The 17,546-nt window shown below is 49.1% G+C and overlaps 1 protein-coding gene across 14 annotated transcripts in view; it reads right to left on the bottom strand.

The window, feature by feature from the left end:
* The window catches only part of CNOT2 (CCR4-NOT transcription complex subunit 2), a 174,067-nt gene that overhangs the window by 139,607 nt on the left and 16,914 nt on the right, over window positions 1-17,546 (bottom strand). The window contains exon 1 of one of the 14 annotated variants that reach the window (XM_070755711.1): window positions 11,611-11,632. The exons of the other annotated variants lie outside the window; for them this stretch is intronic. The gene's annotated coding sequence lies outside the window, so the exon portion shown is untranslated. Of the gene's footprint in view, window positions 1-11,610; window positions 11,633-17,546 lie in introns of those variants that run through there. 14 annotated transcript variants of the gene reach the window in all.

The raw sequence follows: 17,546 nt of genomic DNA, 5'->3' as shown, positions 1-17,546 counted from the left end.
CCTTTCAGGAGAAAGGAAAACCTGAGATAGGTTGGAATCTATGACTGCCCCCAGGTGCTGAAGGGAGGTGGGAGGATGAAGCTGACTTTTTTTTATATTAATGGAGAAACCATGCTCCTGTAGGAGAGACATGGATAACTGAAGATCTGTACAGGTGCCCTCTTTGGAGGGACCGTGAACTAAAATGTCATCCAAATAACACAAAATATGAATGGGGGAAGCCTGGATATGAGCCGCCAAGGCGCCCAGGAGCTTGGTAAAGACTCGAGGGGCCGAGAACAGGCCGAAAGGCATGGCCCTGTACTGATAGTGTTTGCCCTGAATGGCAAAGTGGAGAAATTGTCTATGGCCTTTTAAAATGGGAATGTGGAGATAGGCCTCTGTAAGTTCTAAGGAAGACATGAAGTCCCCTGGTTGAATGGATGCCAGGATAGAAGACAAGGAATGCATCTTGAACTTTCTGTATTTAATGTACTGGTTTAATCTTTTAAGATCCAAAATGGCTCTCCATCCTCCGGAGGTCTTAGGAACCATGAAGAGGATGGAGTAGAAGCCAAGTCCTCTTTGCAAGGAGGGAACTGGCTGAATAGCCCTAATGGTAGGGAGATGTTGGATCGCTTCCTCCATGCGGAGACAGGAGGAAGGGGATCTAGGTGAAGGGCACGAAATGAAATGTTTGGGGGGAATGGAGATAAGACTCCAATTGAAGTCCCCAGTGGTCCTTACAGGTGCGGTGCCAGCTGAAAGCAAACTAGGACAGGCACACACACACACAAACCCAATGGGGAAAGAGTGGTCATTACCACCTGGACCTTTTTGAGGCCCTCGAGGCAGAAGAGCATCTTTGATATCGAGGCCCTCTGTCCCTGGGAGTTCTATCTGATTGGGAATGAAACCGGGAATTATACTGAACTGAGTTTCTTTGAAACGCGAACCACTGATCTTGTTGGCGATTGGACCGCCGAAAGGATTGAAGCATTTTAACAGACTTCTTGGTAGTAGGCCCCAGTGGTTTCTGTAAGTAGAGGATCAAGTAAATCACCAAATAATAGTTTATGGTTTAGAGGACCCAAGGAGAGCTGCCACTTCTGCCTCACTCCCACTTGCCAAGGACGGAGCCAGAGAAGCCGCCTAGCTGCTGTCAAGGCAGCCACCGACTTTGCCACAATCTGGAGGCCTGCAAGGTGGCATCCGCAACATAATGGGCCGCTGCAAAGACCTTGTTGAGGTCTTGCTGGCCCTTTAAGTCATCGGGAGGGATATGCTGTTGAAGTTGCTGCAACCACAGAAGCATGACTCTAGTAAAGAAGGATGCTGACGCTGCACATTTGATTGCCCAGGTGTCTGCCAGGAAACATTTCTTGAGCATTTGCTCCAGACGTTTGTCCTCCGGCTTTAAGACTTCTTCTGCTTCGCCAGGCATGGCTGCTGCAGAATGCAGGGTCTTGACTGGTTCATCTGCTTTGGGACAAATAAGAAGATCCTCATAAGAAGGTGATACTTTATAAAGTTTCTTATCTTTGGATGAGGGATTGGAACCCAGAGTTGGGTGATCCACTGTTTCAGCAAAGCGTCCTTAAATAGTTTAGGCATGGGAATGACCTTGGTATCTTCCTGCTCCTGCATGAAGGGAAGATTCTCCTGTGGAGTAGCAGAAGTAGGTGCAGGCTTGTCCTGCCCTGAAAGGCCTATGGCTGATCTTGCCTTAAGTAGTAGAGACTTAAACAACTGAAGGGAAAAATAGTACGGAATGGAGGAATCTTGATTTGAGATTCTTCATCCTCAAAGAGGCCTTGGAAGGGGTCATCCCTGTCCTCAGGATCATCATCATCCTCGTTCTCCTGCTCAGAGGAATCAGAATCTGGCTCTTGAGGGACTCTGTAGGCTGAGAAGGAAGTCAGGAGTCTAAGATGAGAGTGACTACGAGGATGGGGCTGTGCATCGATGGCCTTGAATTTGTCATAAACGGCTTGAGATAAAGTAGAAAACATAGATTGCAGTTCAGGAGAAAGGTTAGTAATAGACGCAGGAAAATCAGGGGGAACCCTGTTGGCCCTGGAAGGTTCAGGTTCTAAAGGACCCTGATTTAAATGGTCTGGTACCTCTGGACCTAAGCCCCATAAGTTAGGGTGGGATCTGTTTAGGTTTGGCTCATCCAGAGACAAGACAGGTACACCTGAAGGAAGCAGCTCAAAGGAGTCTGGGGGTTCAGGTTAGCTAACATGAACTTGGGCCTGCACTCTTAAGCGTTTAGCTGATTGTTCATGAATTTGGAGTGCTTTATCCGTTCTCTTTTCAGCTCTGGTGGGCCTAGCCATTGGAGGAGCTGCAAGAGAGGAGGACAGGGCCTGGGGGATGGTTTCAATCTCATCACCAGTAGGCCTAGGGTCCTGAGTATTCCTTCTGTTGAGAAGGTGGTGGCACTCCAGCTCCAGCGGTCCTTGGAAGAAGCCGATTATCTAGGTCCCCAGCAGTCGGGTTTCAGGCCCGGTTACAGCACGGAAACCGCTTTGGTCGCGTTGATGGATGATCTCTGGCGGGCCCGGGACAGGGGTTTATCCTCTGTCCTGGTGCTCCTCGATCTCTCAGCGGCTTTCGATACCATCGACCATGGTATCCTTCTGCACCGGTTGGAGGGGTTGGGGGTGGGAGGCACTGTGCTTCAGTGGTTCTCCTCCTACCTCTCTGGCCGGTCGCAGTCGGTGTTAGTGGGGGGTCAGAGGTCGGCTCCGAGGTCTCTCCCTTGTGGAGTGCCTCAGGGGTCGGTCCTCTCCCCCTTGCTATTTAACATCTACATGAAGCCGCTGGGTGAGATCATCCAAGGACATGGGGTGAGGTATCATCAATATGCCGATGATACCCAGCTTTACATCTCCACCCCATGCCCAGTCAACGAAGCGGTGGAAGTGATGTGCCGGTGCCTGGAGGCTGTTGGGGCCTGGATGGGTGTCAACAGACTCAAACTCAACCCGGATAAGACGGAGTGGCTGTGGGTTCTGCCTCCCAAGGACAATCCCATCTATCCGTCCATTACCCTGGGGGGGGGGAATTACTGACCCCCTCAGAGAGGGTCCGCAACTTGGGCGTCCTCCTCGATCCACAGCTCACATTAGAAAACCATCTCTCAGCTGTGGCGAGGGGGGCGTTTGCCCAGGTTCGCCTGGTGCACCAGTTGCGGCCCTATCTGGACCGGGACTCATTGCTCACAGTCACTCATGCCCTCACCACCTCGAGGTTCGACTACTGTAATGCTCTCTACATGGGGCTACCTTTGAAAAGTGTTCGGAAACTTCAGATCGTGCAGAATGCCGCTGCGAGAGCAGTCATGGGCTTACCCAGGTATGCCCATGTTTCACCATCACTCCGCAGTCTGCATTGGCTGCCGATCAGTTTCCGGTCACAATTCAAAGTGTTGGTTATGACCTTTAAAGCCCTTCATGGCATCGGACTAGAATATCTCCGAGACCGCCTTCTGCCGCACGAATCCCAGCGACCGATTAGGTCCCACAGAGTGGGCCTCCTCCGGGTCCCGTCAACTAAACAATGTCGGTTGGCGGGCCCCAGGGGGAGAGCCTTCTCTGTGGCGGCACCGACTCTCTGGAACCAACTCCCCCCGGAGATCAGAACTGCCCCTACTCTTCCTGCCTTCCGTAAACTCCTCAAAACCCACCTTTGCCGTCAGGCATGGGGGAACTAAACATCTCCCCCTGGGCACATTTAATTTATACATGGTATGCCTGTGTGTGTGTCTGTTAGTATATGGGGTTTTTTAAATCTTTAAATATTTTAATTAATTGAATTATTTATGATTTGTTTTACACTTGTTGTGAGCCGCCCCGAGTCTTCGGAGAGGGGCGGCATACAAATCCAAATAATAAATAAATAAATAAATCCTTCCGAGGTGGGTAAAATGAGGACCCGGATTGTGGGGGCAATATGCTGGCTCTGTTAAAAAGTGCTATTGCTAACATGTTGTAAGCCGCCCTGAGTCTAAGGAGAAGGGCGGCATAAAAATCGAATAAATAAAATAAATAAACAAATAAATTTCTGAAAAAAGTGCCTCTCTTGGAAATAGCAGAAGCCATGGCCTGAACAATTTACAGGGGCAAGGACTGGAGCCAAGAATTTGGGAGAAGCAATAGACTGAACAAATTAATTCCCAAGAGGAAGGGGTCCCAAGCTCCTAGGGCCCACTCAAAGACAAGCCTGGATCAATCCAGACTTCATGCCAGTGAGACCAGAAGGACTAGGCCTCAATGATTAAGCAACCAAGGCACACTGGTTGAGAGGCCTAGCACGGGAGTAAAAGCCTGAGACTCTCACAGCCTACCCTGGGCCATGTGGCGGACTTTATGGCGCCAGATGGTCTGTGCGTAGGTGGGCCATTGGTGCCAGTGTTACTGGACGCTGAGGGCCTTCGTGTCAAGAAAACTCAATAAGGAGTTAGACTAAGTCCGGGGGACAGAACAAGCGCCCTTGTAAAACGTCCCACTCTGCAGGAGGTGCAAAAGTAAACACAGCCAATAGTAATAAAAAAAACCTCCTAGCCGGGCAGATTTAGCAGAAGAAATACGGCCGACTGAAAACGATAAGGCAAGGCAATTACGCAATTAACTGGAAGTCTTATCACCACTTCTCCGCTCTGAGCCGAGCCCAGGAGGGCTGGCAGGAAGCCAAATTGCTTCATTCACCAATAGAAAGGACTAATTACTTATCTAATAGTAATTACTAATTACTATTACTTTTTGATGTGGATTTCGGGTAGAAAAAGAAGGGAAGGTGTTTGTTTAGAGGAGTTGAGCCACCACACGTCCTGCCGTTAGGAGGACTGAGCAAATTCTGGGGAAGGGGCAGATCCAGCAATCTTTTTAAAGACAGGCTCGGTCCTATGCAGATTGGACAGCGAGCAACCCACGTGACTGCTGGACCCGCTCCTCCAGTACGGAGAATGAGAAGACAAGGAAATTAAATATGACATTATTGGGAAGCCAACATAAAGAATCATTTTATTAAAACTAATGAGGCAGTCACAAGGAGGAAATTCAAACATTCATTTACAATTTGTAATATTATTAAATGGATTCAACAACTGCCTCAATAATTATATGTAAAATTAGCTGACTTTTTAATATCCCTCTTCATTCCAGCATGCAAAATTTATTTATTAAAAACTAGATATATAAAAGTAGATAAATAAAAAATTTCTAATTTTGGACTTTTTCATGACTTTTTATCTTTCGATCTTATAAATGTTACCTTTGAATTCCTCCATTACATAAAAAAGATATACTGCATTTTTCGGACTATGAGATAAACTAGTGTATAAGACGCACCAAAATTTCAAAGACGTAAGTAAGAAAAAAAGAGTTTGTCTTCCCTGGTGCCCAGGAGCACTTTGCAAGCCTCCCAAACCCTCTGCACACCCCATTTTTTGAAAAACAGACTAGTTTTTGCGAAAAATGGGACACAAGAAGGTTTGGGAAACCTGCACTGGGGCTGGGGGAAGGCACAAATGCCGACATTTTGGCGAAAATAGGCGTTGATTGCTTACCTGAACGCCTCTTCTCGTACGGTGAGCGGGTACAGCAGTCACATGGGTTGCTCATGTCCAATCCGGTGGAACTGAGCCTAGTGTTAAAAAAGCTTGCTGGATCCGCCCCTTCCCCAGAATTCGCGAATCCGTAGACTAGGCTCAGATGTGAAGCTCTTTAGTGTTCAACTCTCATAGGTAGAGGAAAAAGGTTACAGAAGATAGAAAATAGAAAAGACACAAACAAGGGCGGGAAGTGACTGCTGTACCCGCTCACCGTACGAGAAGAGGCGTTCAGGTAAGCAATCAACGCCTATTCTCCGTACTGAAGGAGCGGGTCCAGCAGTCACATGGGACATACCCAATAGATTGGTCCCTAGGGTGGGGTTAGATTGCTATCGTGAGAGATAACGGATTGGAGTACCCTTCTGCCGAAGGCAGCGTCCGCTGAGGCGTAAGAATCAATCTTGTAGTGCCTGATGAAGGAATTTGGCGAGGCCCATGTGGCTGCTTTGCAGACCTCCTCCAACGGGGCTTGAGTCGCCCAAGCGGCCGAAGTGGCTGCGCTTCTGGTGGAATGCGCTGTGATGTTCCTTGGAACTGAGAGGGAGGCCGACTCGTAGGCCTTAGAGATAGTCCCTCTGATCCAACGGCCTATCACTGTTGAAGACACCTTGGAACCCATGACTCTGGGATGATAGGCTACGAAAAGTGCTTCCGACCTCCTAAAAGGTCCTGTGCGTTGGATATAGATCCTAAGCGCTCTAATGAGATCCAGGGTGTGCCATCTAGTTGCCAAAGGATGGTCCCGTTGGAGACAGAAGGAGGGTAAGACAATATCTTGAGTTCTGTGGAACATGGAACTGACCTTGGGTAAGAAGGTGGGGTCCAGCCTTAATACTACCTTGTCCTGATGAAATTGGCATAGATCCTGCCTGATTGAAAGGGCTGCCAACTCCGAAATGCGTCGGGCCGAGGTAATAGCCACTAGGAATGCCACTTTAAAAGATAGGTATCTTAGGGACGCCGATTTTAGGGGTTCGTATGGTGCCTGTGTGAGCGAATGGAGAACCCGTGGCAAATCCCAGGAAGGATATCTGTGAACCTTGGAAGGTCTGAGATTGGCTATACCTTTGAGGAATTCCTGAACTTCTGGAAAGGAACGGAGAGGCTGTCTGCGGGGCCCCGCTAAGACAGAAGAAATGGCCGCCAGATGACGCCGGAGGGTGCTGGTGGAGAGGCCTTGATGGAAACCTTGCATAAGGAAGGAAATAATCCTGTGTATGGGGATGCACAGGGGAGAAAACCCTTCCAATAGACACCACTGGTGGAACTTAGACCATGTATGGTCGTAGATTCGATTGGTCGAACCTCTTCTGGCCTTTAAAATGACCTCCACTGAGTCGGGGTCGTGTCCACGCAGTTCTAGGTCTCTCCTGATAACAGCCAGGCGGTGAGGTGGAACCACTCCGGGTCTGGATGAAATGAGGCCCCTTGTCGAAGCATATCCCCCGAAACGGGGAGTCGCCAGGGGTCCTGGATGGACAGCTGTTGCAGATCCGCGAACCAGGGCCGGCGAGGCCAATGAGGGGCCATTAGGATTATTCGGGCCCTCTCTCTGAGGACCTTGTGAATCACATCCGGAAGAATTGGGATTGGAGGAAATGCGTACAGTAGTCCTGGAGGCCAGGGGCTCCGGAGGGCATTGATTGCTTCTGCTCCCGGGCATGGAAATCTGGAAAAAAAGCGAGGGAGTTGGGCGTTCGCATTGGTCGCGAAGAGATCCAGGACTGGTAGGCCGAATCTGAGGCTGATTTGATGGAACAGGTCTTGATGGAGATTCCACTCTCCTGGGTCTATCGTTGCTCGAGAGAGCCAATCCGCCTGGACGTTGAGGCTCCCCGAGATGTGGTCGGCTAGGAGCGACCGAAGGTGTTTTTCCGCCCAAAGGCCTAACTTGAGGGCCTCCCTCATGAGGGCCTTGGATCTCGTGCCCCCCTGTCTGCAGATGTGGCTTTTTGTGGCAATGTTGTCGGTGAGAATGAGAACGTGCCGGTTGGGGATGCGAGGGGAGAATTGCTTCAGAGCCAGGGATACGGCTCTTAACTCTAGCCAATTGATTGGCTTGGAAGCTTCCTCCGGGGACCACGTGCCCTGGGCTATCATCCCCTGGGCGTGGGCGCCCCATCCCGATAGACTGGCGTCTGTGGTGATGACAAATTGATCCGGGCACCTGAAAGGGGATCCTTTGTCCATGGCCGGGGACTTCCACCACTTGAAGGATCTGCGAACAATCGGTGGGATGACAATGCGACGACTTGAGTTGCTGTGCCCCGATCTCTGAAAGGGTAATAGGAGCCACTGTAGTTCCCTAGCATGAAGGCGAGCCCAAGGAATGATGCCTATGCATGACACCATCTTCCCCAAAAGAGAAGACAGGGTTACTATGGAAACTGCAGGTTGAGATAAAATGCGTGAAATTAACTCCCCTATACTGATTTTTCTCTCAGGAGAGAGGAAGACCTGGGAGGATTCTGAATTAATAATGGATCCCAGGTGTAAAATGGATGTGGAAGGTTGGAGGTGACTTTTGTCAAAGTTGATGGAAAAACCATGGTCCTGTAGAACCGACATGGTGACAGAAAGGTCTACTTTGACTTTCTCTAGGGAGTTCCCATGAACCAAAATGTCATCAAGGTAACATAAAATGTGGATGGGTGACGCCCGGATATAGGCCGCCAGAGACCCCAAGAGCTTTGTAAAGACCCTAGGGGCCGAGGAAAGGCCAAAAGGCATCGCCCTATACTGAAAATGCCTGCCCTGGAAGGAGAAATGTAAAAATTTTCTGTGGCATTTGGCTATAGGAATATGGAGGTAGGCCTCAGTGAGGTCTAAAGAAACCATGAAATCCCCCGGGTGGATGGCGGCCAAAATGGATGATAAGGAGTGCATCTTAAACTTCCTATATTTGATGAACAGGTTCAACTTCTTTAAATCCAAAATAGCTCTCCAACCTCCGGAGGATTTTGGAACCATAAATAGGATGGAATAAAAACCTCGGCCCTTCTGACCGGGGGGAACCGGTTGAATGGCTCTGATGGACAATAAGTGGGAAATGGCCTCCTCCATACGGTTACAATCTGAGGAGGACCTGGGAGAAGGAAAGGAAATAAAACGTTTAGGGGGGGGAGAAGTAAATTCTAAAAGAAGACCTTTTTGAACAGTGTCAATGACCCAGGGGTCCTTGGAGGTGAGACGCCAACTAGAGGCGAAATAGGCTAGGCGGCCACCTATGGGAATTGAGGAAGAACTACCATCTAGGTTTTTTTGAAGCCCTGTTAGAGGACGCTCCCCTTTGGAAGCGAAAACCTCTGCCCCTGGAGTTCCTACCTTGGGAACGAAAGCGGGGGGAATACTGACCTGGGATTCTCTGATAGGTAGCCGCTTGATCTTGTTGACGCCCTGGGCGACGAAAGGACTGCGTTTTGGTGGCCTTTTTGGTGGTTGGACCCAATACTTTCTTCTTGTCCGTGGTTTCCGTGAGGAGTGGATCCAGAAGATCCCCGAAGAGAAGATCACGCTTCAATGGTCCCAGAGATAACTGCCACTTCTGACGTACTCCTGCTTGCCATGGGCGAAGCCATAGGAGTCTTCTTGCCGTTGTAGAAGCTGCAATAGACTTGGCTGCAAATCTGGTAGACTGTAAAGTGGCATCAGCCACGTACTGAGCAGCTGCAAATACCTTGTTGAAGTCCTGTTGACCTCTCAAGTCATCGGGAGGAATATGCTGTTGAAGTTGGCGAAGCCACAGAAGCATGGCTCTGGAGAAAAAGGAAGCCGCTGCGGAACTTTTAATGGCCCAGGAATCTGCGGTGAATCCTCTTTTGAGCATCTGTTCAATCCGCTTGTCCTCTGGGCGGAGGACCTCCTCTGCTTCGCCTGGCACGGCCGCTGCCGAGTGAAGGATCTTGACAGGTTCATCCGGTTTGGGAAAAGATAGGAGATCCTCATATGAAGAAGAGAGTTTGTACAACTTTTTGTCCTTGGTAGTGGGATTAAGCCCAGAGGCTGGGAAATCCCACTGCTTAAGTAAGGCATCTTTAAACAATTTAGGCATAGGAATTACCTCGTTATCCTCCTGTTCCTCTGTGAAGTAAGGTAAATTCTCCTCCGGGGGATCAGTGGATGTGGAGGCCTGCTTCTCCTGGGCCGCCAATCCTGTAGAAATTCTAGCTTTGAGGAGGAGAGATTTGAACAATTGAGAGGGAAAAATAGTAATTGGAGAAGGAACCTTTATTTGGGATTCCTCATCGTCTGAGAGACCTTGAAAGGGATCCTCATCCTCTTCCATATCCTCATATTCATCCTGAGAGGAATCTGATTCATCCTGAATAGGAGCTCTAACCGTTGGGGAAGAACCCAAGGGGCGGGAGGGACGAGGAGGTGGATGAGGTAAGGAGGGCGCATTGATGGTAGAAAGTTTAGCATCAATGACCTTGGATAACACAGAAAAAATAGATTGGAATTCAGGAGGTAAACTAGAAATATCAGCAGGAATGGCAGAAGAATCCCTGAAAGCCTGAGAGGATCCTGGCTGGGGGGAATCTTCAATAATATCTGGTTCCTCTGGACCTAATCCCCATAGGTTAGGTTGGGGTCTGTCTAGGTTTGGCTCATCCAGAGATAACACAGTGACCCCAGAAGAAGGCAGATTAGGAGCCTCTGGGGGGTCATGACTACTGAGTACTTGGGCCTGTACTTTCAAACGCTTTGCTGATTTATCATGGATCTTTTGTAGCACTATAAATAAATCAATGAATAAATACTTGCCCAAGAACCTCCAGGCCAAAGGATTGAAAGAATCCACAAACGGCAGCGGGGATCGTAAACGGCAAAAAAAGCCGCGGGAAAACGAAACCGCAACTTCTCCCAAAGGAAAAAAGCCGAGCCTCAAACGGCTGGCGCTATTAAGGCAAGTAAACAAACAAGAATAATCAAATCTTACTAATTTTGAAGGAAAGATCGAAGGGAAGGTGTTAGAATGTTGAACGAGCTATCACAATACAACCGCAGGATGCGAGAACTGAGCGAATTCTGGGGAAGGGGCGGATCCAGCAAGCTTTTTTAACACTAGGCTCAGTTCCACCGGATTGGACATGAGCAACCCATGTGACTGCTGGACCCGCTCCTTCAGTACGGAGAAATGGCTCATTTTTCGCTTTTTCCCTCCCCCCCAAAAATATGGGGAACACGGGTTTAGAAGGCCTGCAGAAGGCAAGAAAGATCCATTGTTTCACAAAAACAGGGGTATTTTTGTCTTCCACTAGCCCCAGGAACGCTCTGCAGGCCTCCCAAACCCTCTGCACAGGCCCATTTTTCACAAAAATGGGATGTGGGGCGGGGCTTCAGGAGGCCTAAAATGGCTGCATTCAGGAAGGTGCATCTTATATTCTGAAAAATACGTGAAGTACCTAAAAATAAAAAGCAAGAAGAGATTCTGCTATAAATGTACTTTACCATCATGTTACTAACATTTGGCAGATTTCCAAATTGCACTTTTAGAATCGAAGGATGTTTATATTTAGCAATTTTACACATTACTTTTTTTGAACAACTTTTACAAATGTCATTTAATAGATCCAATGACAGAATTCCTACAGCATTTCTACTTTCGATCTAAATCTTTGAAGATATCTGCATCAATATAAAAGTTATGTAATTTTAAGTCACTAAGTATTTTACTTTTCAGAAGTGTTTTATCTTTTATTTTTTGCACTTTGGCCTCAAAAAAAATTGAGAATACTAACCTCATTGTTCTCATATTTCAAATATTTACTGAGACATCCTTAAAGAGACAGTGTTTAGTTTCTTGGAAAATATACTTCTTTTCTAACATTAGAAAACATTTTTCTAACATTCTAACATTAATTTTGAACTTCACTCCTGTCAGTTTGAAGATATGTCTCTAAAGTTTACCAATACTTATTTAGAAATAATAGGTCATAAGATTCCAAAGATACATACATTTAAGTACAATCAATTTTAATATGAAAGGTAAGGATATTTGTACATATAGCTACCTGAAATATACAGTGTGGGGGAAAAGTATTTAGTCAGCCACCAATTGTGCAAGTTCTCCCACTTAAAAAGATGAGCGAGTCCTGTAATTGATATCATAGGTAGACCTCAACTATGAGAGACAAAATGAGAAAACAAATCCAGAAAATTACATTGTCTGATTTTTAATGAATTTCTTTGCAAATTATGGTGGAAAATACAGTGGTACCTCTATTTAAGAATGCCTCTACTTAACAACTTTTCTAGATAAGAACCAGGTGTTCAAGATTTTTTTTTGCCTCTTCTTAAGAACCATTTTCTACTTAAGAACCTAAATTTCCCAGGAAATTTGAGAGCAGCATGAGGGCCTGGCCAGTTTCCTGCCATTCCCCCTTTAATCCCGGCCATCTTGGGCTTTTCTGGACTGCCAGAGGAGCCTTTCGGTGGTGCTTATGGAAGCTTTGGCAGTCTAGAGCAGTGTTTCCCAACCTTGGCAACTTGAAGATATCTGGACTTCAACTCCCAGAATTCCCCAGACAGCATCCCTTTTTTTAAAAAAGCCTTAAAATTTTGTATTTTTTTATTCCCCTCACCTCACCTTCTTCCTTCAGCAGCGACTGTCCTCCTCCTCTTCTTCCTCCTCCTCCTCCCACCCAAATTCCGAGCTTTTGTTTGTTTCCTAATGGGTTTGCATCCATTATTTGCGTTTACATTGATTCCTATGGGAAAAATTGCTTCTACTGAAGAACGTTTCTACTTAAGAACCTGGTCATGGAACGAATTAAGTTCTTAAGTAGAGGTGCCACTGTATTTGGTCAATAACAAAAGTTCATCTCAATACTTTGTTATATATCATTTGTTGGCAATGACAGAGGTCAAACGTTTTCAGTAAGTCTTCACAAGGTTGTCTACACTGTTGCTGGTATGTTGGCCCATTCCTCCATGCAGATCTCCTCTAGCAGTGATATTTTGGGGCTGTCGCTGGACAACAGGGACTTTAAACTCCCTCCAAAGGTTTTTTTATAGGGTTGAGATTTGGAGACTGGCTAGGCCACTCCAGGACTTTGAAATGCTTTGTACAAAGTTTCAAGTTTCAAGTTTAATTGGATTTGTATGCTGCCCCTCTCCGAGGTCTCAGGGCAGCTCACAACATATACCATGTTTCCCCGATAGTAAGACTCCCCCGATTGTAAGACATATGGGGGGTTTCAGGGGGGTCGGCTAATATAAGCCATACCCCGAAAGTAAGACATATGTCTTACTTTCGGGGAAACACGGTACTAAAAGCGAGGGAGGCGTTGGAGCAGTTCGCGGCGCCCTGGCAGCGGTTCCCTCCACTTTGACGGCGCTGGTCCGCTCGCTCGTCCCCGCAACCGACCCGTTTCCCCGACACGCGTCTGGAGGGGAGGAGCCGCTCTGCGCAGTTGGGCAGCCCTGCCTGCCGGAAAGGAGGCGGGCGAAGGAGGGCGCAGCTCCGGCCGCCCGCTCAGCTCGCTTCTACAACTTCGGACCAGCGCCGTCCTTCGCCTCGCATTTCCGGGTTGGCGAGCCTGGATTGTTTTTCCTGCGAGCGCTGGTCCCCGCTAAGCCTTCTGCGCCTGACTCGGCGAGGCGAGAGGGAAGAAGGAGAAGCGCAAGTGGATGCGGAGCGAAGGAAGGATAAATGCCTCCCGGGCGCTCCGCATCCACTTGCGTTTCTCCTTCTTCCCTCTCGCCTCACCGAGTCAGGCGCAGAAGGCTTAGCGGGGACCAGCGCTCGCAGGAAAAACAATCCAGGCTCGCCAACCCGGAAATGCGAGGCGAAGGACGGCGCTGGTCCGAAGTTGTAGAAGCGAGCCGAGCGGGCGGGCGGAGCTGCGCCCTCCTTCGCCCGCCTCCTTTCCGGCAGGCAGGGCTGCCCAACTGCGCAGAGCGGCTCCTCCCCTCCAGAAGCGTGTCGGGGAAGCGGGTCGGTTGCGGGGACGAGCGAGCGGACCAGCACCATCAAAGCGGAGGGAACCGCCGCCAGGGCTGCTGCCGCGCTGCCGAACAGATCAGCTGCTGGGCGGCCGAAGAAACCTTCCCTGGGTCTTCCCGACTTCACCCTGTCAATTTGGTGAGTGGAGGCGGGAAACGGCGGGGGGGGGTATGTAAGACATACCCCGAAAGTAAGACCTAGTGGGGCTTTTGGGGGTAAAAAGAAAGTAAGACACTGTCTTACTATCGGGGAAACACGGTACAAAAAAGACAATAGGAGGACAATCCATAAACAAATTCTTAAAATTCTGATTTAAAAAAAACCTTCCACTAACATTCAGTCAACAAGCATTCTAAAAACATTCGTTGGTCAGGGGGAAGATCTAAAACCCCCAGGCCTGGCGGCAAAAATGAGTTTTTAAACTTACAGAAGGCAAGGAGGGTGGGGCAGTGTGAATCTCTGGAGGCAGCTGATTCCAGAGGGCCGGGACCCCCACAGAGAAGGCTCTTCCTCTAGGTCCCAACCAGTCGACAATGTTTGGTTGACGGGACCCTAAGAAGACCAATTCTGTGGAACCTCACCGGTCGCTGGGATTCATGCGGCAGGAGACGGTCTCGGAGATAGTCTGGTCCTATGCCATGTAGGGCTTTATAGGTCATAACCAACACTTTGAATTGTGTCCAGAAACAGATCAGCAGCCAATGCAGTCCGCGGAGTGATGCTGAGATATGGAAATGTCTTAGAGCAGCGTTTCCCAACCGGTGTGCCGCGGCACACTAGTGTGCCGCGAGACACGGTCAGGTGTGCCGCGAAGCTAGGGAAGCTCCAGCTGGGCAGGGCGCTGCCGGTGCCTCCGACCTCCCGGCTCCTGCCCGATGCCGCGGTTTCTGGCGCTCTCCTGCTGGGCCCCAAAGAAGGAAGGCAGGAAGGAGAGCTTCATTCTTCACGCCTTTTTCCCGCCTTCCTTCTTTGGGGCCCAGCAGGAGAGCGCCAGAAACCGCGGCATCGGGCAGGAGCCGGGAGGTCGGAGGCACCGGCAGTGCCCCGCCCAGCTGGAGCTTCCCTGGTGTCGGCGGCAAGTGTCCTTTGGGGCCCGGTGGGAGGGCACTGGTGGTGGGAGCAGGGGGGGTGGCTGCAGTGGCCGCAGGCAGTCGCGGGGGGTGGCGGCTGCAGCGGCGCAGGCAGTCGTGGGGAGATGGCGGTGGGAGCGGGGGGGTGGCTGCAGCGGCCGCAGGCAGTCGCGGGGAGATGGCGGGGAGATGGCAGCGGCCGCAGGCAGTCGCGGGGAGAGCTCCAGGGTGGAGGCACCAACATGCTGGCGCTGCGGGCCTGGCATATACGGCGTCCAGCAGCACGTCCAGCTGCCGCCATCAGGGCTCCCGCTTGCAGTCAGCTGAGAGAGAGAGAGAGAAAGAAAGAGAGACATATAAGAGAGGCAGAGAGAGAGAGAAAGAGAGACATAGCAAGAGAGGCAGAGAAAGAGAGACAGAGCGAGAGAGACAGAGAAAGAGAGAGAAAGAGAGAAAGAGAGACATAGCAAGAGAGAAAGAGAGACATAGCAAGAGAGGCAGAGAGAGAGAGAGAAAGAGAAAGTGAGAGAGAGAAAGAAAGAGAAAGAAAGAGATAGCAATAGAGGCAAAGAGAAAGAAAAAGACATATAGCAAGAGACAGTGAAAGAGAGAGAGAGAGCAAGAAAGAGAGAAAAAAGCAAGAAAGAGATAGCAAGAGAGACAGAGAGAGAGAGAGCAAGGGAGAAAAAGACATAGAGGAAGGAAAGGAGGGAGAGAGAAAGAGAGCAAAAAAGAGAGGAAGAAAGAAAGAGGGATGGAGAGAGAGAGAAAGAAGGGAAGGAAGGAAAAGAGAGAAAGAGGGAGAAATAGAGCGAAAGGAAGGAAGAGAGAGGGGTTTTTTGTCCAAATTTTTCTTTAGCCCGCTCCCCCCCTTCAATGTTCCCCAGGATTTTGAAAATATGAATAATGTGCCGCGGCTCAAAAAAGGTTGGGAAACACTGTCTTAGAAGACCCAGAACCACTCACGCAGCTGCATTTTGGACGATCTGAAGTTTCCAAATACTCTTCAAAGGTAGCCCCATGTAGAGAGCATTGCAGTAGTCGAACCTGAAGGTGATAAGGGCATGATTGACCGTGAGCAAAGTCTCCATGTCCAAATAGGGCCGCAACTGGTGCACCAGGCGGACCCGGGCAAACGCCCCCCTCACCACAGTCAAAAGATGGTATTCTAAAGTCAGCTGTGGATCGAGGAGGATGCCCAAGTTGCGGACCCTCTCTGAAGGGGTCAATAATTCACACACACACCCAGGGTAATGGACAGACAGATGGATGTGTCTTGGGGAGGCAGTACCCACAGCCACTCTATCTTGTCTGGATTGAGTCGGAGCCTGTTGGCACCCATCCAGACCCTGACAGCCTCCAGACACCGCACATCACTTCCACTGCTTCACTGAGTGGACACGGGGTGATGATGTACAGCTGAGTATTGTCGGTGTACTGATGGTAACTCACCCTGTGCCCTTGGATGATCTCACCCAGCGGTTTCATGTAGATATTAAACAGCAGGGTGGAGAGGACCGACCCTTGAGGAACCCCACAAGGCAGGGACCTAGGAATCGACCTTTGAGACACACCCCGCTAACACCGACTGTGACCAACCAGAGAGATAGGAGGAGAACCACCGTAACACGGTGCCTCCCTGTCCCAACCCCTCCAGTCAGTGCAGAAGGATACCATGATCGATGGTATCGAAAGCCGCTGAGAGGTCAAGCAGCACCAGGACAGAGGATAAACTCCTGTCCCGGGCCCACCAGAGATCATCCATCGGCGCAACAAAAGCAGTTTCCATACTGTAGCCGAGTCTGAATCCTGACTGCTGAGGGCCTCGATAATCGGCTTCTTCCAAGGATGAAGCTACTCCTTCATTGCCCTGGTGGTGTGCTTGGGATCATTGTCATGTTGAAAGACCCAGCCATGTTTCATCTTCAGTGCCCTTGCTGATGGAAGGAGCTTTCAGGTACACAGATCAGTAGTCCTGGTCCCCTTGCAGAGAAACAGCCCCAAAGCATAATGTTGCCACCCCCATGCTTCACAGTAGGTATTGTGTTCCTGGGCTGCAACTCAGCATTCTTTCTCCTCCAAACATGATGAATTGTGTTTCTACAGTTCTACTTTGGTGTCATCTGACCATATGACATTCTCCCAATATTCTTCTGGATCATCCAAATGCTCTCTAGAAAACGTCAGACGGGCCCAGACATATATTGGCTTAAGCAGGGGGACGCGTCTGGAACTGCAGGATCTGAGTCCCTAGTGGCATAGTGTGCTACTGATGGTAGCCTTTGTTATGTTGGTCCCAGCTCTCTGCAGGTACCATTCACTAGGTCCCCCCATGTGGTTCTGGGATTTTTGCTCATCATTCTTGTGATCATTTTGACCCCACGGGGTGAGATCTTGGCTGGAGCCCCAAATTGAGGGAGATTATCAGTGATCTTGTACGTCTTCCATTTTCTAATTATTGCTCCCACAATTGATTTCTTCACACAAGCTGCTTGCCTATTGCAGATTCAGTCTTCTCAGCCTGGTGCAGAGCTACAATTTTGTTTCTGGTGTCCTTCGACAGCTCTTTGGTCTTCACCATAATGGAGTTTGGAGTGTAACTGTTTGAGTTTGTGGACAGGTGTCTTTTATACTGGTAACAAGTTCAAACAGGTACCATTACTACAGGTAATAAGTGGTGGACAGAGGAGCCTCTTAAAGAAGTTGTTACAGGTCTGTGAGAGCCAGAAATCTTGCTTGTTTGTAGGTGACCAAATACTTATTTTCCACCATAATTTGCAAATAAATTCTTTCCAAATAGACAGTGTGATTTTCTGGATTTGTTTTCTCATTTTGTCTCTCACAGTTGAGGTCTACCTATGATGTCAATTACAGGCCTCTCTCATCTTTTTAAGTGGGAGAATAGGCGTTGATTGCTTACCTGAACGCCTCT

This window comes from Erythrolamprus reginae, chromosome 6, assembly GCF_031021105.1.
Source record: "Erythrolamprus reginae isolate rEryReg1 chromosome 6, rEryReg1.hap1, whole genome shotgun sequence".
NCBI lineage: Eukaryota > Metazoa > Chordata > Lepidosauria > Squamata > Dipsadidae > Erythrolamprus > Erythrolamprus reginae.
The sequence above is the reverse complement of the archived record's forward strand: the minus strand, read 5'-3'. Positions and strand labels throughout refer to the sequence as shown.